Below are 23,158 nucleotides of genomic sequence, written 5' to 3' on the forward strand. Positions count from 1 at the left end.
CAGTGACAATTAGTTTTTTCAAGGTTTTTTTTTTTTATCTTTTGCTTTTATAAATAATGTTGCAAAGAACACAGCTTGTAGTTAAATCTTCAAACACGTAAGTGATTATCCTCTTATAGTAAATGATTAGAAGGCTAATTGCTGGGTGAACAGGCATGCATATCTCTTAAATCTTTTGATAGGTATTGTTAACTTACACTCCAGGAAGTTTGCAAAAATTTATATTCCCACCAGTAGTATATGAATGTGTCTGATCCAAAGAATTTTTATGATTGATTCTACCAGATCTTGGAGACCATATCTCCACTGTCTGGCATGGTGTCTTGGTATACAGCAGGCACTCAATACATGTTTGTTGACCCAAACGGAAGTCACCTGGAGTGACTGAAGAGTCTTCTTCTTTCTTCTGAGCTCAGTTGACGGCTGTTGTGTTCTTTGCAGCCATCACAACCCCTAACATACTTCCCGGCAAGGTCTTCTCTGGGAAAAACACTTCTAATTTCCTCAGAGAACCACAGAACCCCTGGCCGGCAGCTGCAAGTCTGAGACCCTCCCATCTTGAGTCCATGACTTCCCAAGAGGGGAGCCTGTCCTTTCTTCTCTCTGAAACCCACTACCGAGTAGAGAAAGACAGAAGAAAATAAGACAGATGGAGGGCTCATTAAAACAATCAATTATTTTGATGCATTTGGACATGATAAAGTACACCAGGGCGTGTGGGTTTTAATAAGGCCTGTGCCGGGAGAGCAGCCGCGGGACCGAGAACGGCAGAGAATGAGACATTGCTTTCTAGAAGGCACCTACTGTGATAATGTTACCTGCGGTTTATGCCATGGCAGAGAATAGACACGGAATCAGAGAACGTTAAATCTGAGATAATGGGTTTTTTAATTGTTTTCAAATTTTGGATGAGCATTTTAATTGAGGTGGTTGGGAGGTTGATATAACTTTTGTATTTGATTATCTGGCAAAAGGAGAGGGGAAATGAAGACAAGTGGGGAAACGGAGGTAGCCCGTTTTTTAAAAAAAACCACTCATAACACATAGCATGATAAATTCCATCTCTCTACAATTGTTTTTATTATACGTGGCAGAAACAAAATGATTTCTGTACATAATTAGTACCAAGATTAGAGAAATGTTAACAGCCTGGGGTTGTAAGTTAACCCTCTGCATGCCGGGAAGGGGAAATCTTCATTCTCTCAATCCATTTGTGTTAAGTGTTGAGAAGGATCTAGTATTTTGGAGGTGGCCACTGTTGACAGATATGACACCAGGCACCTTCCATATTTTCTTTTTCCTTCTCTCACCAACTCGATGGGATGTTTTATTGTCCTTATTCCACGGATGAAGGAAATACAGCTCAGAAAGGGTAAGTGGCTTGCTGAAGGTCACACAGCAGAGAAGAGGAGGCCGGAGGTCTGACCCAAACCCAGTTGAAGCCAAGGTCAACACGCTATCAGAATAACAGAAGGGAGAGCCACAAATCTGGGTTCAGATCCCCCCCTCTAAGACCTCTGTGACTTTGGACTTTATTTACTCAGCTTTCCTGAGCCCCCAATTTTATCTTCTATAAAACGGTAATAATAATATAAAATAATAATAGCACTTACCATCTGGGCTTTGGTTTTCATTTTGTTTCTGAGGATTTACTGAGGTAATGATTACTAAAGCACTTAGCGTGGTTCCCGGAATATGGCAGGTGCTCAATAAACATTAGCTGTTAGTATTAACAGGAATCCGCCTGCCTCTGTATAAAGCTTCTAACTATTTTCAAGGTCCTGTAGGGAAAAGCAGTTTCTGAAGGAGTCATTTCCAACCTCGGGGAGTTTACAGTCTGAGATGGTGGATCAGGATCCCCCCAACTTCCAGGCAGTTCCAGTCCGCTGAGTGGACAGAAGCGACCAAACCTCTCTCTCCCAGCTTTCTAGGATGTCGAAGATTCAGTTTTATTGTCAAAACATGCCTGTCCCTACCCTACCTCCACGAACTGCATGGATTTCAATTCTTTATTTTGGAACATATGATCCTTTTCCAGGGGACTCAAGGCTGGCTTACTCTAATGAGTGGCGGCTACAGATACAGACACAGCACGTCCAAGGGGGCAAATGCAAACATTCAATGTTGAATATCCTATTAGCAAATCATATTGTGCCATTTTGGATCTGGGGGGAAAATGGGTACTGTGGGGCTGGGGTCTTTAGGTTGCAAAGGAAAAGGGAGTCCTGGGGGACTTGAATGCACAAGAAATGGCCTCGGGCAAATCACTCAGCCTTTCTGAGCTTGTCAATTCACCTGTAAACTGGCTCCCAACACACCAGGCATCTCTCGCTTTCCCCTTTCTCTCTCCCTCCCTCTTTTTCTCTCTGCTGTCTTCCAGAATCTGTTTTGGCTGCACCCAGGGAAGCAGGATGAGCTTAGCTGGGGAGGAGGAGGGAGAAGATGGCCAGGGGTCTGGTCCCTGCCGGAACCTGAGGCCAGAAGCTGATGGAAACATTGATAAAAGTGTCCGTGCTATGTGAGCACAGGCAGAATGGCTGAAAAGCCCAGAGGCCTTTCTCCCCATCTCTGCGTGGCACACGGTGCTGTCCTAGCATCCCCAAGACCACAAGCTTTGAGGTGCCTCCCTGGCACGGATGTTGGTGTTCTCACAATGAGCACATTGGGGGCGTGTCACCACACCGGGTGGCATTGGTGACGAAGGGCATGTGGAGCCAGAACAGAAGAGAACAGCCTGTGTTGAGTGAATCTGCCTTTCGGGCTTCTGGGCACAGGTAAGAGCTGGAGAACACGGCTCAGGGGCTTTCTATCCTGTGTGACTCCGCCGGGACTCACGTCAACCCAGGATGGGTATGGAATCCCACCACTGCTCCCGCGATCAGCCCCACTGTGGCCACCTGGTCTGAGCCACCATTGTCTGTCACCTGGATCCTGCAGCAGCCCCCTGCCTCCTCTTTTGCCCCCCTCCCCCAGACTACTCTCGACACAGCAGCCAGATTTGTTAAAACCTAAGTCAGACGGAATGACTTCTCAGCGGCAGATTCTGCGGCGGATCAACATTTCATTCAGAATAAAAGCCAGAGTCCTTTCAGTGGCCATGAGGCCCACACATGTGCCTTTTCTGCCCCCACCTACCACCACTCTCCCCCTCACTCACTATGTTCCTGAACACTGGCTTTGTTTCTAGTCCCCAAACACACCACAGGGCCTTTGCACCTGCTTTTCTTCTCTTTCTGTTATACTCTTCTCCAAAATTTGCCCATGGCTCACTTTTTGCCTTTATAATAAGAAATACATACATTTGGTCTTCATCCTCATTTCTGGCACAGAGCTCCTAAGACCCTTGGAATTTCCTAAGTAATGAGAGTGATACAGGTAGCTTTTTTATGTTAATAAGGTGCCTTTTGGACCCCCACCTAAGGATGGGGGCTCGATGCCAGGAGAACCAACCGTGTGATTGAAGGGCTGGACTTTCAGTCCCACCCGTGACCTCCAGAGAGGATAGGCCAATCGCCAATGGCCAAAGAGTTGATCAATCGTGCCTATGTAGTGAGGCCTCTATAAAAACCCAAAAGGAGGGGCTTCAGAAAACTGCCAGGTTGGTGAACATGTGGAGATTTAGGGAGAGTGGCATGCCCAGAAAGAGCATGCAAACTCCACACCCTCTCTCTATCCCTTGCCGTATGTTATCGCTTCCATCTGGCTATTCCTGCTTATTATATCTATAATAATCCAGTGGTCTAGTAAGTAAAATGTTTCTCTGAGCCACTCTAGCAAATTACTCAAACCCAAGGAGGGGGCCAGTCCGTTGGAAGTAAGGGGAACAATCTGGAGTCAAAAGAAGGGGTGGGGGGGGCAGTCTCATAGAACTAAACTTTTAACCTGTGGGATCTGATGCTACCTCATGATAGATAGTGTCACAACTGAGTTGAATTCTCAGACACCCTTTCTGCTGTGTCCCCAGTATCTAGAACAGTGCCTGCCATATGCTGGGTGCTTAGTAAATGTTTGTGGAATGAATAAATGAATGTATGAATGAATACAGAAAGTGTGATCTTTTTTATCATCCACAGATTGATGAGGACTGACACATATGGGCTATATGGCCTCATAGGGTCACCAGGAGCATCGGCTGGGCTAAGGTGTGTAAAATATCTAGCACATAGTAGACACTCTGTCAGTGGCAACTATAATTATTGTTATTGCCATTGTTGTTGTTGCATTGTCTCTCCTCCCCTCTCTGATCCTCTGTCTCCTCTGCACAATATTCCCACCCCCTTTTGTCCCCAATTTTGTTCTCAATGGGTCTCCTCTCCTCATTTATCAGCTCCTATCAGCCCCTCAATTTTCCTCTCTTGCTGCTACTCAGGGAAGCTGTCTAGCCCAGTGGGCCCCTGGGACCTCATTCTGTGTCTCCACTGGGTCTGCCTCGCTCCCTGGAAAAGCGAATCATCGTGAATCACTTCCTCCCTGGGCCAAAAACCCAAAGCATCCTTGACAACATGCACCGGTGCTGGCTACCGACAGACCTTTTCAGATGGGACAAGCCTCAAATCAATTTTTCATTTCTTCCAGGTGAGAGAGAAGGGCTGTTTGGTGACCCGGGGGGGCCTCTGTGAATCTCCAGCAAGAAATCACTCTGGTTTCTACTTTTCTGCTTAGGTGAGCTGCGGGCCTCTCTGCAAACTCGGATCTTTCTCCAAATGATTCACAGAAACAAATGCTCCCCGGAGGCAGAGGCGGGCCCACGCCTGTGTGCTGTGCTGGCATCCCGCAACATTATTAATTAAATTTGAGACAATATCAAAGTAGTGATAATAATCATTAAGGCTCATAAATACTAACCAGGTGCCAGGCCCTCGACTGGCTAATAGTAGTTTATTTAACCCTTAACACAACCCTTTGTGGGAGATACTCTCCCCACTTTATAGAGGAGGAAAATAAGGCACAGAGAGGTTCAGTAATTTTCCTAAGGTCACACAGCTCGTGAATGGAGAAGCCAGGATTTCGACTCAGGCAGTCTGGCTCCATTACCGAACACATACCATAGGGCCAGACACTGCTGAGTGCTGGGAATACAGAAAGGAACAACGAAGACACAGTCTCCGCCTTCTCAGAGTTTATGGTCTACCAGAAGGCAGGGGCATTAAACCATGAAATGTATAGCTACAGGTTGCAATGAGGCCAGGAAAGGAAAAGAGTGTGACAATCCCTTTGGATTCCTCTTGGAATAAATGCTATCTTTAGAATTCACTTTCACCAGGGCCCACTGGTAGCTTTTAGTCCAGTAAAACCTGGGTTTAGAGAAGCCAAGTGGCTATTCTTTCTTGGGCACTAGGTAATAAATGGCATGATTTATATCCAAACTTCCTTCAATCATTCCATTTTCATCCCCTTTGACAGGTGGGAAACAGACTCAAAGAAGTCAAGGGACTTGCTCAAGGTTCTCTGCCAGCAACAGCCAGAGCCAGGACTGAACTCGGTGGAGTCCGATTCTTTCTTCCGTATTGTAGATCCAATTTCTCAGCCTCAGCCCCATTGACGTCTTAGGCCACATAATTCTCCATTTGGGGGACTGTCCTATGCAACTATAGGATGTTGAGCAGCAACCCAGGCCTCCACCCAATAGATGTCAGTAGCGGGCCCTCTCCAGCTGTGACGGCTGAAGATGCCTCCGAACATTTCCCCGTGTGGGGGGTGAGGGATCAGTCCTGTTCGAAAGCCATGGCGATGGATGCCCACCCATCCCCATCCCCAGGCTGTCTTATTCATCTCTGACGACCTAACACCCAGCACGGTATCTGGCCCGTAACTGGTGCTCAACTAAAGTTTGTTAAATATAAGGAAGGAAGTGAGTGAGACAGGGAGAGGAAGAAAGGGACGGAAGGAGGAAAGTTCACCCAGTATGCATACTACTGAAAGTCTGTAGATAAGTCAACCCAAATTGATTTTGTAACCCAAATTCTATTTGCAGTACCCTGGGGGAAAGACAAGGTTTTAGGGAATCTTGTGAGAAATTCTTACATAAAATGAGCAGTCTTTCTGTGACAGGATTCAGGGTACACATACAACCACGTGCACATGCACACACACACACACACACACACAAGTAAAACTCTTCTGCAGATTTGGCTTTTCTACATGGTTTACCCAGAGAATACCACCCTTGGCTCAAAGTGGGACGAACCAAGCTACTGTTGCTCTTTTCCATGGGAATTCAATTACACATTTGGCAAAACACCCCAGGGCTCCTCCAAACTCCTTCACAGAACAGTATTTATCAGCGATTGACTGTTATTATGACCAAGAGGGTCCCAGCTGGCTTTTCACCACTCAGTTTCTCCCACTTTCAGCCTTGTGGGATAGGGCTGACAATACCATAATCTCAGCTCAGAATTTCCCTGGCCTCAAGGACAGCTTTTCTGTTTGTATGTTTCAATCAACAGAAGCTCCAGTGTTTCCAGGGCAGATGTTTCCTGTCTGTACTCTCTGTGTCCTGAGCACAAAGGCCCGTTAAGGCTGCACTGTTGGACAAGCCTTTCAATCAAAGTTTTTATTCCTGGATATGAGTGATGGACAACAGGAAAGGGAGTTCTGGATGTGAAATCCAGGCAGGAGAGAATTGTGCAACCAGCCGTCTTCTGCGTGCTTCCAAATGAGACCAAGATATGTCCTTGTATTGGGTGCCTGATGACGAGCAGGGCATATGGGAACCACTTACATCCAACCTTCAACACTCAGAAGTGGAGTGACTATGAGATCACGGAAAATGAGTATATATTGGCCTCTGCCCCTGGCTCCTGACACAAGGGTCCCAAAACCGTTGCGATTTCCTAAGTGCTAACAGCACCAGGAGCATCTTTTGCTCTAATAAGGTGACTCTGGATGGGCTCCTGGATGGCGGCTGGTCCCCAGAAAGCCCAAGCCATGATTAGAAGCTTAGAATTTTTAGCCCCAACCCCTCATTGTCTAGCAAAGGGACAGGATCTGGAAATGGAGTCGATGATCAATCATTAACTGCGTGCCTGCGTGAGGAAGCCTCCAAAAAATCCCATGGGGCTTGGGGAGCTTCCAGGTTGGAAGGATGGGTTTCCAGACGTGAACCTATCACACACTGGGGTGATGCAACTCAACCCCACAGGAACAGAAGTTCCTGTGCTGAGAACGCTCGCCACCTCGCCCTGCGTCTCTCTTCATCTGGCTTTTCATGTAGCACCCTTTATCATGTCCTTTCATGAGCTGGTAAACGTGTCTCCCCAAGTTCGGGGAGCCGCTCTAGCAACTTAATTGCACCTGAGGAGGGGGGCATGGGAACTTCCTATTTACAGCCAAGCCCAACAGAGATCGTGGGTAACCTGGGGACCTACTGTTTGTGGTCAGCATCTGAAGTAGGTTGGGGACAGTCTCCTGGGACTGTACCTTTAACCTGTGGCATCTGACACCAAATCTAGGTAGTTGTGTTACAATTGAGTTAAATCCCAGACACCCCACCAGTGTCATAGAGAAATGCTTGACATGGGGAAAAACCTCCACACATTTGGTGACCAACAGTGTCTGAGGTGAAGTGCTCTGTGTGGGTAGTAAAAGAAACACACAGGAGGCACAAACCGGGTTTGTCTTAAGGAAGTGATTTTGGAGGAGCTATTATAGGTCTCTGGGTCACAGTGCCACCATTTGCAAAATAGAGGTGCTAATATTACCTACCTTATAGGTATCTAGATGTCTTGTTAGCCAGTTTCAGGCACTGTAGGCATAAGCGATTGTTGCAGAGAAGAATTGGAATCCTGGACAAAACAGTGTGGCCGGGGAGGGGGAAGTGGTAGGCAGTCACAGTGATTTGATTTGGGACATAAGAATTCACTTGTGCCACCTTAAACCTGAGTCAGCTTGACTTAGAAGTTTAGAAGGGTGTGGGGCCTTCAACAAAATACCTGAAACTTGCATTCATACTACTTCCCATGACAACGCTGGAATTCCTATGCACTCAAGACAATGCCAAGTAGCAGATCACTTCCTTGACTATCTGGAGCTTGGGCTCTATGTTCCGAATGGGCACGGACAGGAAGTTCCTGGCTCAGAATGATGGTCACCAGTTTTCCAGTGTTGTTTTTAAGAGCAGAGCTAGTAGAGAACTGTGAAGGATAGTTGGATAATTCTTCAGGTTTCTAGAGAAGCCTGGTGTTTATGGCATCAGATGTGAGACCAAAACCTGAATTTGTATCTTAGTCCTAAAAGTCAGAGTCTGTGTGACGTTGGACGCACCTCCTAACCTCTCCGAGCTACCGTGTAATGGATACTTTGTTTTGTTTCTCCAGATCACTTCTCCCTTTTCCACCAAAGCATTCAGCATCTTTTTGTGAGTAACTTCACCCCCACTATCTTCAGCTCTGTTGTTTCCAATGAGATTGATCCCACTCTCAGCTCTACGGTGGGCCCTGATTGGCTTGAGTCAATGAGCGCATACTACCTGTCCACCTACTATGATGGACTGATGCATAGACCTCTGACCCAGTTCCCACCAATAGGACATGAGCAGAGGTGTTCTGAGCGTTGGGGGGGGGGGGGGGCAGACGAGTGCTCTGCCCTGCAGGAGACTTACCAGAAGAACTCATTTGTGTCCCTTTTGGGCATTGCCATGTGAGGATATGAGAATAAGAGGCTGCAATGAATCAACTTGAGAAAGAAGCCAGCAAGGCAGCAAAGGGACTCATCCAGAAAAAAAGCCAGAGCCTCAATGACAGCATGAGTCCCTGGATCAAACCATTCTTGAATCAGACTATCCCAGGGCAATTCAGTTATATGAGCCATCTTCCCGTCCCCACTCCCCAGTGTCTTTCTTCCCCAAGCTAGTGTAGGTTGGACTTTCCTGTTGCAACCACAATATTCCCAACTGGTACACTCTGTTTTCTCTGCCTTACTCCCTCCCCAGATTTCTGGAAGAACAAAATAAGATAATAAGGTATGTGGAAATGACGGGTAAACTGTAAAGCCCTAGTACCAATGAGATGTGACGAAAATCAGAATAATTAATGACCCTGCCTCAAGGACTTCCTAGCCCAGGATAATCCAATTTGCCGCAGATGTGGAATATTTCCTTCCACTACTCTGAAATATATTAGTTTCATTATGTTGAAATTATTAGATCACACATTGATAATGGTGTTTAATGGGGCTAACAGTATTATTCTCCCGTAAACAGAAATGTATATAACAGAAATTAACAATTCTGTTAAGGCTTCTTCTATTCACGGTTACTAACCACAGCCCAGCTCTTATTGGTGTGAGTCCACTCTGTGTAGAGTCTGCATGAAAACGGACACCCCATCCCCGGGCAGAGAAACATGAAGCCTCCGCTTTTGCATCAACTGCCAGTTCGCAGCCTTGTCTGAACAAGACAGCATGACGCGGTGTTCCAGCTCTGCCACCGAATCTCTCTGTGACCTTGGGCACGTCACTTAACCTCTGTAGACCTCAGTTCCCCATCTACAGAATAAGGCAGTCAGACTTACCAGAGATTTTTAACTTTTGGTGAACGCCTGTGAGAAGCTGCTAAGAATTCTGGGTCTTCTCCAGAGGAATGCACTCCTACTTTTTATAGCTGGAATAGCGTATAACTTCTTGCAGAAGGCCCATAGAAAGCTTAATAAGCGTTTCCCTTTTCATGAAGCCAAACCAACAAGTAAGAAACCTAGATTAAATGACCTCTAAGGGCCCTTTGAGTTCTATATATTAAGTGTCCATAATTCCATGAGTCCCTGGAAGTAACACAGTCATATTTGAGTTTCAGAAAGATTACTTAACCAAAAAATGGAAATTCTTTGGGCATAGGTATCAGTGAAGAGAGGCTAAAAGCAGGGAGTCAGTGAAGAGGCTCTTGCAGTCATTCTGGTAAGAGATAATGTGGCTCAGACAAGACTAAGAAAAGGGGATGGATTAGAGAGAGAGCCAGAAGTCAGGACTTGGTATAAGATTAGATATAGGGAAGAAGTCCCAGGGTTCTGGCTATCACTTAGGATGAAGTTCAGCTGCAAGAAACAGGAAACCCAACATTATAGTGGCTTAAACAAGAAAGAAGACTCTTCCTCAGCTCCCTCTCTCTCTGGGGGTAGACAGTCCAAGGCTTTTTGACAGCTCTTCAATATTTAGAGAATTTGGCTCTTTCTACCTGTTTCACCACCCTGTCACATTAGTTCTATCCTCAGGGTCCAAAATGGCTGCGGGAGTTCCAGCCATCACACCTGCGTTTCAGGGTATATGAAGGAGAACAGGTGGAAGTGCAAAATGGAGCCCCCTTAAAGAGCTTTCCTGGAAGCAAAGTTTCCACTTGTATCTTTGCCAACTAGAACGTAGTCACTTGGCCACACCTACCTGTCAGGTAGGCAGGGAAATGTAATAAGTTGAAATTTGCTAGGCATATTGCTCAAGATTCTGTTACTAACGAGGAAGGGAGAACAGGTATTGGGAGGCAGCTAGCAGTTTCTTCCATGGTTTCCACTGACAAAGAGACACCAGGAGGTGGAGGAAGATAGAGAGTTGGATTCTGGGGAGGAAAATAAAGAATTTGGTCTGGGCTATGCTAAGTTTCAGTGCCTGGGGAACAACCATGAGAATTACAGGATAGCTGGATACACAAGCATGAAACTGAGGGAAAAGGCTTGAACGGGAGCTAAAGACTTGACAGTCACTAGGGTATAAAGGACATGTGGAATGAGTCATCTTATCTCCCTGCCCACGGCCCTTGTGGGTGTTGGCTGACCACCTACTTCCATCGCCACGTCTAGCTCTCACAGTCTACTGAATTACCTGTGTTGACCTTGACAAGCCTTACAATGTTGGAAAATGAGAATACTCACCCCATTTTACGGGAAGCGTAATACCAGCTCAAAGAGTGACGTGGTATCTGTAAGGTCACACAACTAGTAAATGGCAGGATCAGAAATGAGAGCCGAGTCTCCTCGCAGGCGATACCCTGGTCTTTCCACTCAGCATGCCAGCCCGCTACCATTGGGTGGCTCTCTGTTCTCCAATAAGAAAAGGTGGATAGAGGGGTTGGGGGAGAAAGACAGACAGACAGACAGAAAGAGAGAGAGAGAAACACAAGAGTCTCAAAGAACTGACTCCAGTGAAAGGCTTATGAAATCAGTCTGGACAAAAGCCTGCCTCCTCAGTCTCTTCCCCCTGCCCTCCCACCTTTCCTTTCCACTTCCTAGAAAAACTTGATTAATCCATTAGGTTTAACCTCTCTTTAACTTCCTGATTAGTTACATTTATAAACTCCATTTGTTTTTGCTTTCTCATCAAGCCAAACCAACACCCCCAGAAAAAAAAATAGGCCAATTTTCAGTGCCACTGATTTACTGCAATTTCGGAAAATCAGACCGAACTGAGGAGAGACACGACTGGAATTTCAATTCCTTCTGTTAATATGGCAGGGATCTTTGGTGAATGAGAGGGAAGTGTAATGCAGAAGGAAACTCAGTGATGGCAGGACCCCAGATTTGACCAAGGCGGCAGGGTACCATGTCTGTTCACAAAGCAAATTAATAAATTCTGTAATTTCCACCTCCTGGTTGAGGGACAAAGCTACAACATACAACAACAACAACAACAGCAACTAAAGGTAAGAGAGTGTATGTTTTTATTGGCAAAGACTCAAAGTGATGGTGTTAATTTTTCTGCTTCCATTTTCCCTCCCTGTAGCCGGAGGCTCCCACGGCAGCTAGAGGGGATATTGAAACATTACATTGACTTTTATTTAAACAAAAATAATGCATGTACACAAAGTCCAATTTTATTATAAAATTGATGACAAACTTTCAGGAGTCCCTTCTACTTCCTCATACACTGTCAAGCCCCTGTCTTCCACCAAGGTAAAACTATATTCAATACTTTGGGCTGTCTTTTCTGGTACTTATCTCCATATTTTAACATACCGATACTGCTATTTGTTGGGTTTTCAACTGTAAGCATTGGCTATTATACTTCTATTATGAAAGATGAGAATTGTCTTACATCATGACCACCCCTCACATCTCTCTCCCTATAAAATACACTGATGTATCGATTTCAATCTTCCAATATTGCTGTTAGCTGACATCTTATTTGGATTCTTGCATGCAACCATGCTTTAAAAAAAATTTTCCCCCCTCTGGATGCTTTTATGATATTCCTTTTATCCCTTCAGTTTTATTTATTTTTTATTTTTTTAAATGTTTTACTTATCTTTGAGACTGAGCGAGACAGAGCGCAAGCAGGGAAGGGCAGAGAGAGAGAGAGAGGGAGACACAAAATCCGAAGCAGGTTCCAGGCTCTGAGCTGTCAGCACAGAGCCCCATGCAGGGCTCAAACCCACGAACTGTGAAATCTTGACCCGAGCCTAAGTCAGATGCTTAACTGACTGAGCCACCCAGGCACGCATCCTTCCCTTTGGTTTTAAAACAGCACAGTGTCTGGTGCATAGTTGATTCTCAACAATTACTTGTTGAGGACTATCGATTCCTGTATTGTTTATATTAGTGAAAAAACTGGAACTCTAAAGCCTCTAACTTTTTATTACAGAAATTTCAAAGATTCATAAAAGAAGAATGTAATGATACCCCACATACTCATCATATTTGGCCAAATTTGTTTCATCTATCTCCCACCCTCTGGAGGATTTTCCATTCATCTGGAGGAAGGAAGCCCTTTTTGACACATTGCCTTTTTGCACATGGGAGTAATCTCTGTGGTTGGAACTCAAGATTATGGGGGTTTTCATTCTCCAGTTCCCCTTGGTTTCAGAAGCAGCTCTTTGTCTCCCTCTATAATGCTGGGTCAAACCCACCAATGGCTTTGGGCTCAACTCAATGAACATTCTTTGGAATATTAGCCCCAAGGAAACAATAATTAGTTTTAGCAGAATCCAGACCTGTCCTTACCAGGTCTTGCTCTTTGACAAATGAGGACACAGGCAAACCTATTAGCACAACTTTAGGAAGTTTTATTGTCCTCAGGAAAGCCTATGGTATCATGGCAGCAGGCGATGAGATGTTTAAATCTAAACTCCCACAAGGAAAGCCATGTTTTGTGAAGCTGAATCTGCAATACCACCTTGAACAATCCCTTTTACTTCTCCTGTCACTATAGCAACCCATAATAAGTAGTAAGGACATTCTCAGAAGAGACAAAAGGAGTTAGCCTGAGAATCCAGACTTCATTTCCAATCATTCTCAATTCCTTGATGCTTTCTTCCTGTGGGTCCTTGGCATCTTGTGATCACAACATCTACCTGTTGGTGTCTGGAAACAGCTCTGGATGAGTCAGGATGCTCATAACGTCTTGGCTTTAGGCTCATTCAAACCCAAATTTCTAATGTCCTGCACCCATCAGTATTATACCAGTCTTAGGAATTTCAGCTAAGGCTTTCCAACCTGCTAAAAGAGTGGTCAACCCATGAGGCACAGTTTCTAAATCAATGCTTCTAAAATTATTGTGAAAGATTCATTCATTTTCCTAATTCTTCATAAGCCAATACTTGTGGTCTATACTTTGTTCAACACAATGAGTCTACTTATCACACACTTGAGTATTGTAAAAAAAAAAAAATGTTAAATTGCTCTATATGTTTCTAAATGCTTACCCTTGATTTCTGTGTTTATCTCGTCATGGCAAATAACAAACAGTTCACGAACCAATGTAGCCTCTATCAGTGTTTTCTGCCATTCATGGATGGAGTGGGCATCCATCACGTGGCCATGGTGTCTTAGCATCTACTTCTTCCTCTCACTTCTTTCCAACTGCTTTTAATTCCCCATCTGGGTACCCATGTTTCTCTGGGGAGGATGATACCATTCCCAGCTATAGGCATGGGTCATGTGACATAAGAGAAGCCAATCACTGAATTCCATCCCATTGGCCTCAGAGATTGATTCCAGGGTTGACACGTGACCTAAGATGGTCCAATTGGCCGACTGGAGTGAATCTCAAAATATTTCTTCCCCTGGATTTGTGGTGTGTGGGTGTGAGACCTGGTTCTGCAGCAGCTAATTTTACTGTAATGAGGTAAGTCTTCTTGAGGACAAGGACACGAAGTATGGCAGACCTGAGAAAACTGTAGAGAAATGAAGTCATAGCCTGGATCACACTATGAACTTATGGACCAAAACATGCCACAGTCCAACTTACTTCTGAACACTCTTATTTTGTTTAACCAGATTGAGGTAGATTATCTGTCCTTAGTAACTGAAAGCTTCTTTTTATTTTAAATATAATTTATTGTCAAATTGGCTTACATACAACACCCAGTGTTCATCCCAACAAGTGCCCTGCTTAATGCCCATCACCCATTTTCCCCTCTCCCCCACCATCCCCCATCCATCCTCAGTTTGTTCTCTGTATTTAAGAGTCTTTTGTGGTTTGCCTCCCTCCCTCTCTGTTTGTTACTATTTTTTCCCCTTCTCTTCCCCCATGGTCTTCTGTTAAGTTTCTCAAGATCCACATATGAGTGAAAACGTATGATACCTGTCTTTCTCTGACTGGTTTCTTTCACTCAGCATAATACCTTCCAGTTCCATCCATGCTGCTGCAAATGGCATGATTTCATTCTTTCTCATTGCCAAGTGGTATTTCATTGTATATATAAACCATGTCTTCTTCATCCATTCGTCAGTTGATGGACATTTAGGCTCTTTCCATAATTTGGCTATTGTTGAGAGCACTGCTATAAACACTGGGGGTACATGTGCCCCTATGCATCAGCACTCCTGTATCCCTTGGGTAAATTCCTAGTAGTGTAAATGCTGGGTCATAGGGTAGTTCTATTTTTAATTTTTTGAGGAACCTCCACACTGTTTTCCAGAGTGGCTGCACCAGTTTGCATTCCCACCAACAGTGCAAGAGGGTTCCCGTTTCTCCACATCCTCACAAACATCTGTTGTTTCCTGAGTTGTTCATTTTAGCCACTCTGACCAGTGTGAGGTGGTATCTCAGTGTGGCTTTGATTTGTATTTCCTTGATGATGAGCGACATTGAACACCTTTTCATCTGTTTGTTGGCCATCTGGATGTCGTCTTTGGAAAAGTGTCTATTCATTTCTTCCCTGGATTATTTGTTTTTCAGGTGTTCAATTTGGTAAGTTCTTTATAGATTTTGGATACGAGCCCTTTATCTGATATGTCATTTGCAAATATCTTTTCCCATTCCATCAGTCGTCTTTTAGTTTTGTCGATTGCTTCCTTTACAGCACAGAAGTGAAAGCTTCTTTTTTGATCCCTGGGTTCCACGCATTTTTTCTAACAGGTACTTATTAAGCATCTACTGTGTGCCAAGTGCCGTGTTAGGTCTAGCTCTACTTCTGACAAAAAAAGATTGTGAATGAGCCCAGTAAGGGATGGGTGGCTAATATAGCTAGAAGCATTCACGGATAGAATCTGGCTCACTTCAAGAGTCCTATGTAATTTTAAGATAATATTTAAAGCACAGGTGTTTGCATTTTATTTGCAAATTATTAACTTTGAAATTAAAAAATAGAGCAATTTTAAGGTCATCCCTAGAAGGGACAGCCTGACTTCCTTATATTACAATATCTGTTAATTTTACGATCTTTCCCACTTTTGCATACCACCTATTCATTTTATTTTAATATTTTTAAATTCAATTCACATACAGAACTTACATAAATGTGTTTGAAGAGGAAACTTCTGTAATCTTCTATAAATGGAAACCCAGTACACTTTACATGAATAGAAGGCAAGCATAAAATAAATACATTGAAATTATAGAATGTTAATAAATTCTGAGTATTGTAATGCCCTGACTCTGTGGACTCCTCTGTCTTTCATGAAAGGAGAAATGAGCAAGTGTTTAAAAGATGTTAAAGACATGTAAGCACCAAAGCTGAGATTTTTCCTTTTTGTGTTTAGATGGGATGAAAGGAAATTTTAAAAGGGGGATTGATGGGGCACCTGGGTGGCTAGGGTTAAGCGTCCGGCTCTTGATTTCAACTCAGGTCTTGATCTAAGAGATCTGGGACCCAGTGCCATGTTGGGCTCTGCGCTAACAGCGTGCGCGGCTCACGCACACTCTCCCTCCCAAAATAGATGAATAAACTTTAAAAAGAATAAAAATTAAAAAGGGGGTTAATTTCTCACCAAGCAATTCATTGCTATTTAATACTGCCTCCGTGTATAACCACAAATTATCTCCTCTGCACAAAATGTTTTATCCTTACCACTTTTTGGGGAAACGCTATTCTGGCCAAATCCCTTTTTATAGCTGAGCACACTGACGCCCAGGATGGCAGTGGGGTTCTCCCAGGGCTTTCTGGTTCCCAGCCTGCTCAGCCCCCCAATATTCAATACTATTTGATTACTTTCATTGGATTCATATTGTTATTACCTTCCAATCATGACAAGTGACTCTGGGTTTGTTTGTTTTTTATGATAATGATATCAAATCTCCTTCTCTAATAACCTTTGGTTGCTGTTAAAACTTCCCACATTTGAGGCCAACTTGAAACAAACAAGGCCTTTAACAATGATGCCAGCTCTGTGTCCACCCCATCCCCACCATCACCATTACTCCCTGAAGCCAGCAGATGCAGAGGATTTCACCATCCTCCACTGCCCCTTGCTGGAACCGCCAGAGATGCCCCATGATTTCAGTCCTTCCCCCCACCCCCAAAGCCTATACAGAAAACTAGAAGCTGAGATGTAGAAATTCCTCTAAAGCAGCGTCTCTCGTTGTTGACATTTGGGACTGGATAATCCTTTGTTATGGAGCCCATCTTGTTCATTGTAGCATATTTAGCAGCGTCCCTGACCTCAACCCACTAGATGCCTACAGAACCTCCATTTGGTTCCAAAAATGTCTCCAGACACTGACAAATGTCCCCCAGGAGCAAAGCCATCCGTCCTCAAACCACGGGTTACTCTGGATGACTAACACATTCTTATCCCAGCCCTACAAAATTTCCCAGTAAATTTGAAATGGAGAGCATCCCTTTGCCACTAACACTGGGATAACTGGAGTCATTTTTAAAAAATGTTTATTTATTTTGAGACAGAAAGAGAGAGCGTGAGCAGGGGAGGGGCAGAGAGAGAGAGGAAGAGAGAGAGAATCCCAAGCAGGTTCTGAGCTGTCAGCACAGAGCCCAACATGGAGCTTGATCTCATGAACCACAAGATCATGGCCTGAGCCCAAATCAAGAGTTGGACGCCTAACTGACTGTGTCACCCAGGTATCCCTGGAGTCATTATTTCAAAGACCAGGATATTTTCTAAGAAAAAAAGGAAGTAATAGCAACTCCCCATGAAGTTCACTCTTTTTAGACAACTCATCTGCATTGTCCCAAGTGAAGGAAGCTTAGAACCCTTTGCATCTTGACTTTTGAAATTTAAAACCAGGGACATTTTTTGTGCCTCATCCTGGCATTCGGAATCTGTTCTTGATGATTGTGTTCATGTCTAAATGCCGTACATGAGAAAGTTTGAGTAGGTCTTAGGGTCCCGGAGAGCTGTCTACTCTTCTTAGGGGAATCATAGATGTTAAAATACACGTACCAAGGTATAGCATGACTGACTGAATGTATATGGATATTTCTCCATTCATTATAAAACACCATTGCCTTATTTTGGGTTTCTCTGACAAGAGACCCTGAGGTGAAAAGTTGAGTATAAGGAGTTGATTTGAGAGTGATCCCAGGAGGTACAATGAGAGAGGAGGGACATGAGCAAAGGAAGGGAAGACAGCAACATAAAGCACATTAATGAGCACATTAATGAGTCCACTACTGTGGACTGCTGGGGCTCAGTCCTTCTGGGGAGTTCTAGAAGGCAGGGTAGAACATGTTGCAAGACTGTCCCACTGAGGGGCAAGGAAGCTGGACTATCTGTCTATCTCTTCTTGTTGAGGGACACTACTGAGGTGTCACTCCTCTGGCTTTTCCTGCCTCCTCTGAGGGGTACCCAGAACACTGCCATAGCCAGAGGCACAGAAAGTCATCAGAGCACACAGGATGGCACCAGAGCACACAGGAAGGCATCAGAGGGAACAGGAGGTCATCAGAGCACATAGGGAGTCATCAGAGCATACAGAAACTGCACAGTCTCAGGGGTAGGCCTAGGGGACATGGGTAGACACCAACAGTATCTGCCTGGAGTAAGCACAGGAGGCTGCAAAACTTTGGGGAGGCTCTTGCACCTGGACCACCGTCCCATCCAGGCCACAGTCTCTGGAATTATTGTAACAAGCTCCTTGTCCTCATGTATCCACTTGCCTACTCTGCACCCAGCAGCCAGCTGCAATCCTCCTAAAACACAAGTTTGGTCATTCACCCCTCCCCACTTAAAACTCCTCAGGGGCTTTAAAATGAAGCCCAAACCTTTCAACAATCCAATCTCACTTATCTCTGTGGACCACACCTTCTGGACTGAACTTGAAAGCCCCCCACAGAGCACCTATTAATCCCCAGAACTGGAGATGAAGAAGAAGGACCGTCCACCCGCTGCCCCCAATGATATCCTGAGGTTGATGGAACAGTCTATCAGGGTGGCGGGGGCCAGGGAGACCAAGATGGAAACAAGGAATTCTAATGCTGTGTATGCCCAAGGAAGCTGCCATGGAAAGAGCACATCACTTAGATGTAATCCACAAACAGAGATTCACTTATTTTAGGATTAACCCTTTCTCCCCTGGAGTTACCTAACAGAAAGGCAGAGGACGGGGACACAGGACAGCTACGTTTGAAAAGAGAGTCTGTCCCGATGGGAGCAACAGATGACACATGGGCACAGGGAGCAGTGTCATGGTGGCTGTGCTGGAGGGAACCAAGAGGGATGAACAGAGGGCGCAGAGTTTTGCCTCTCTTTGCAGCCTCCGTGGCCCGAGATGACAGCCCCTCCGGTCAGGATCTCTTGGGATCCTTGGAGCTCAGCAGCCGCACAGACCTTCAATCTCTGAGGCTAATCAGAGCCTCAGAGGTGGCTGGGCAGCTCCGGGAAGCCAGAAGCAGAGCAAACGGGGGGGAAGTGGGAGGGTGGATGGGTCTAATTATGCAGGAACCATTTTCTGTTTACATAAAATATCTTGAGTAATCAGCAGTGATGAGCAAGAGGAGGAAAGAGCCTGCCTGAGAGTCTGAGGATGTTATGATCAATTAAATATCATCTTTGCAAGCATTTGCAGAGGGAAATTTTAAGGTGGAACTGACTTTAATTTGGCAAGGAAGATTTGAAGTGCTTCTCCTTCGGGCTCCAAAACTCATGCATATCTGCCTAGCCTATGTCACTAGCTTCATAAGGGTATATACTCCCTGAGTGTTATCACCCTTGTATTTTTAGGATGAGAAAAAAAAACAAAACCCTGTAAATTATGAGTGCCATCTCTGTGCCAGGTGTTGCAAATATTATTGCTGGCCTCGTGAAAACCCCATAAAGATGACCATTGGAACTCCACTTTGCAGGTAAAGAAACTGAGGCTTTGAGAGGTAAAGTGATTACTCTCAAAGGACCCAGCAAGGTGAAGAGGTAGGATCCAGGTTCACAGTTATGCAGAGTTGGTATTACTACCATGACTGCATTTCCAAAATCAAAGACACGGCTGGAGAGCTGCAAATGTACCGCTGCCCCAGAGGACAGAGGCTGGGCTCCACATAAGGACACTAAGATCCCACACCAGACTCTTCCTCCTGCCCCACCGCACAGCAAGGCTGGACTCGATGAGAAACAGCTCCGACCAGACTCTTGGCACCTCTGCTGGTCTGTGGGTTTGGCCACCGCCTTGTTGCTAAGGAGAAGTAGACATTCTGAACAATAGAGCAAGGTGGAGATTAAGCGCATTTTGGAGCCACACAGGCTCCCCTTGAAAGCTGGGTGACCTCAAGGAAATTATTCAACCTCTCTGAGCTTCAATTTTTACATAGGTGAGTGGGAGGTAAAACTCCGAATAACCAGTGCAAAATTCATGTGATGATGTACATTAAGTGCCTGGCACGGGGTGGGTGCTTGTCAAAGTTAGACCCCTTCTGGCCCCTTCTCCTTCATCCTTCTAGCCAGCCCCATGCTTGGGGTCCTTATCCCTTCATGCAGTAATACATGCCTCACGGAGCTGGGCTATGTTCAGAATGGGTCAGTTCTGCAAGCTTCACACAGCCACACACACAGAACTCATAGTAAGAGTGCAATGATAAGAATTACTATCATATCATAAGCACTTTAAAGTTTTTTTTTAATGTTTGCTTATTTTTGAGAGAGAGACACACACAGTGCGAGTGGGGGAGGCACAGAGAGAGGGGGACACAGAATCCGAAGCAGGCTCCAGGCTCTGAGCCATCAGCACAGGGCCCTATGCGGGGCTCAATCTCACGAACCGTGAGATCATGACCTGAGCTGAAGTTGGACGCTTAACTGACTGAGCCACCCAGGCACCCCTCGTAAGCACTTTTAATTATTATTGTTTAAAAGTATACCCCTATTATCCAAAGATAACCACTATTAACATTTGCACACATATCCTTATAGATCTATAGAGTGTAAGAGAGAGATCATGCTACACAGTCTTTCCCCTGAACATCCACCTAACTTCTATATTGTCACCCTCTTTTCTTTAATTTTTTAATGTGTATTTATTTTTGAGAGAGAGAGACAGACAGAGCTCGAGAGGAGAAGGGCCAGAGAGAGAGGGAGACACAGAATCCGAAGCAGCTCCAGGCTCTGAGCTGTCAACACAGAGCCCGATGCGGGGCTTGGATCCAGAACAGCCAGATCATGTCCTGAGCCAAAATCCAGCGTTTAAGTGACTGAGCCACCCAGGCGCCCCAACCTCTTTTCATGTCCATAAATCTCCATCTACACCATTATTAAAAAAATATATATATAGTCTTCCAGTGTATTTACAAACATAAACCCTTGTTGTTGGACATTCCACTTCACATTCTTTTTGCTCTTTCAAAGAAAGCTGCAATAAACACCACTGTAGCTAAGCGGCCATGCACGTTCTTACTTCTATTCATCCTAGTTTTAAAGCCCAGAATATACGCATGTCATAAATTATATGTTTATCTATTCATTTATGTAGACCAATGTCCTATAGCTGGATATTTAGGTTATATGCAAATTTTCAGCTCCTTTGGATAATATTGATACGAATGTCTGCATATCACATCTTCATTCATACCTTATCTGATTATTACCTTGGGATAAATTCTTAAGAAGGGGAATGAATGGGGCCAGAGGAAATTTTTATATCTAAGGCTTTGCAAATGCTCAGCGAAATTGCTCCCGGAAAGCTTTCCAAGGGCTCATTCACCCACCATCTTACTCAGTGGCTTGTAAACATTAAATTTGTTAGGAGGGGCTCCTAACCTACCTTTTCCTTCTCAATAATGCATTGCTGCAACGGAGACCCAGCTAGATGTGCATGGAGACTTGGCTCTGCCCTCCTTTAGCCTGCATGACCCTGGGCAAATTGTTCACTTCTCTGAGCCTCCCCCCGCCCCCCCCACACACACTGTGCCCACCATCTCACCAACCTATAGGTTCACTGGGACAATCATGTGGGAGACGGGTCTTTGAAAGAGCTTTGGGGACTGAACCAACAGACCAGACGTATTTCTAATACAAAGGGAATTTCTCATGCAGCGTTCTCATTATTTTGTTTTTGCACAGAAACTTTAAGTTTGCCGGGAGACTCCTTATTAGGTTTTCTTAACTCTCCCCTGCTGTGGTTACCAAGACGCAGATGGAATATAATTTCTGGCGGAGAAAACAGGCCCAGAGAGACTCGTGGTTTTCTCTAGACCACATCAGCCTCAGGACTGCTACCAAACTTGCTGTCAGCCTGCTCTCTCAGCCGTATTTCCTTTTTCTAGATTAGCAGCATAAAAACGGCTATTAGCCCCAGAAGATGCACTTGTATTCATAGTGAATCTGATGCTGCCAGCAATTTAAAATGGAAAGGCAATTTACCATTTAGTGCTTTGTAGCCAAATAAAATGCAGTGACCCTTTCTTTCTCTTTCCAGAAGGTTTGGAATTGTCTCTGAGGGTTGGAAGGGAGGAGAGAGAGATTATAAGACTGCAGGTTCCTTGAGCATTGAGACTACTACTTATTTCTGTATTTACTATGGCATCTTAGCACAGCCCTGGGCCTCCATCAGAGGCGTCTACTGTGCCAAGGAATAAACATTAGTCTCAAGCCTGAAACCTACAGCCTAAATGGCTTTGCCACCATGTGACTTATCCAGTTGCCTGCTTATGTATCAAACCTGCCGTTGGCACTGTGCAACTTTGAGCAAGTTTGTTAGCCTCTCTGAAACTTTGTTTCCTTTTCTAGACACTGGAAATAATTTCTACCCAATATGGGAACAGAAGGAAAAGGTCTAGATAAAGACTTGATCACCTGGTAGAGGTTCAAATAAGACTCCTAAAATGATTGGTCAGATGAGACAGCAGCACTTCCTTGCGTAAGTATGTAATTGTGCCCAGGATGTACACTCCCCAAAACTTTGACAAAGGGGAGTGTGATCGCCCTCTCGGAGTATCCTTTCAAGGCATATTAATAATGCAGGATCAGTAATATATGGCATATATACCTATATCCTCCTGCCCTTGCCCACAGCAGACATTACTAATCAAACACATCAATCTTTGCTGCAATCCTTCTCAATAAGGAGTTCCAGCCAGTTACAAGCAACAGAACAGTGTTGACTAATGTGATGAAGCCTAGTCAATCCCAGATTTAACTGATCAGAGCACTGGACCAATGCCAGGAATGCCAGAGACTCCTCAAGCCAGAAGCCATCAAAGTTCAAGCTTACGAAAGACTGGGGTTTGCTGCCAGCTCTTAGTGGTTATTTGCCCTGCCCTCCCATCCCTCCTGCAGAGACTGTGTCCAGTCCAAAGACAAAGTCGCTTTTCTACCAGATGTTTAACCTTGGACGAGTTACGTGACCTCTTTGTCCCTTCATTTGCTCAACTGTAAAATGGGACAATTAACACTATCTACCTCGTTGATTTGATAAGAGCATTAAATGAGATGATGCGTTTAAAGCCCTGACATCTGGTGTGTGCTCAGTAAGCTTTACTTATTATTAGCTATTATTATTAAGCACTTACCAAGTGCTAGGCATCATTGAGCATTATCTTAATTGCATCTTGAAAACAATCATATAAAGCAGGTTTCGT

General features: G+C 44.7%; 2 long non-coding RNA genes across 2 annotated transcripts; one reads left to right on the top strand and one right to left on the bottom strand.

The window, feature by feature from the left end:
• Positions 1-1,052: 1,052 nt before the first annotated feature.
• On the bottom strand, positions 1,053-8,130 carry LOC122232636. The gene is made up of 2 exons (XR_006209999.1): positions 7,705-8,130; positions 1,053-1,456 (listed from the first exon to the last, which is right to left on the bottom strand). It is a non-coding gene; the product is annotated as an uncharacterized LOC122232636 (long non-coding RNA).
• LOC122232635 lies at positions 2,686-4,791 on the top strand. The gene is made up of 4 exons (XR_006209998.1): positions 2,686-2,774; positions 4,074-4,142; positions 4,370-4,575; positions 4,663-4,791. It is a non-coding gene; the product is annotated as an uncharacterized LOC122232635 (long non-coding RNA).
• Positions 8,131-23,158: the final 15,028 nt, after the last annotated feature.

This window comes from Panthera tigris, chromosome D3 (assembly GCF_018350195.1).
Source record: "Panthera tigris isolate Pti1 chromosome D3, P.tigris_Pti1_mat1.1, whole genome shotgun sequence".
In the NCBI taxonomy this organism is placed as follows: Eukaryota; Metazoa; Chordata; class Mammalia; order Carnivora; family Felidae; genus Panthera; species Panthera tigris.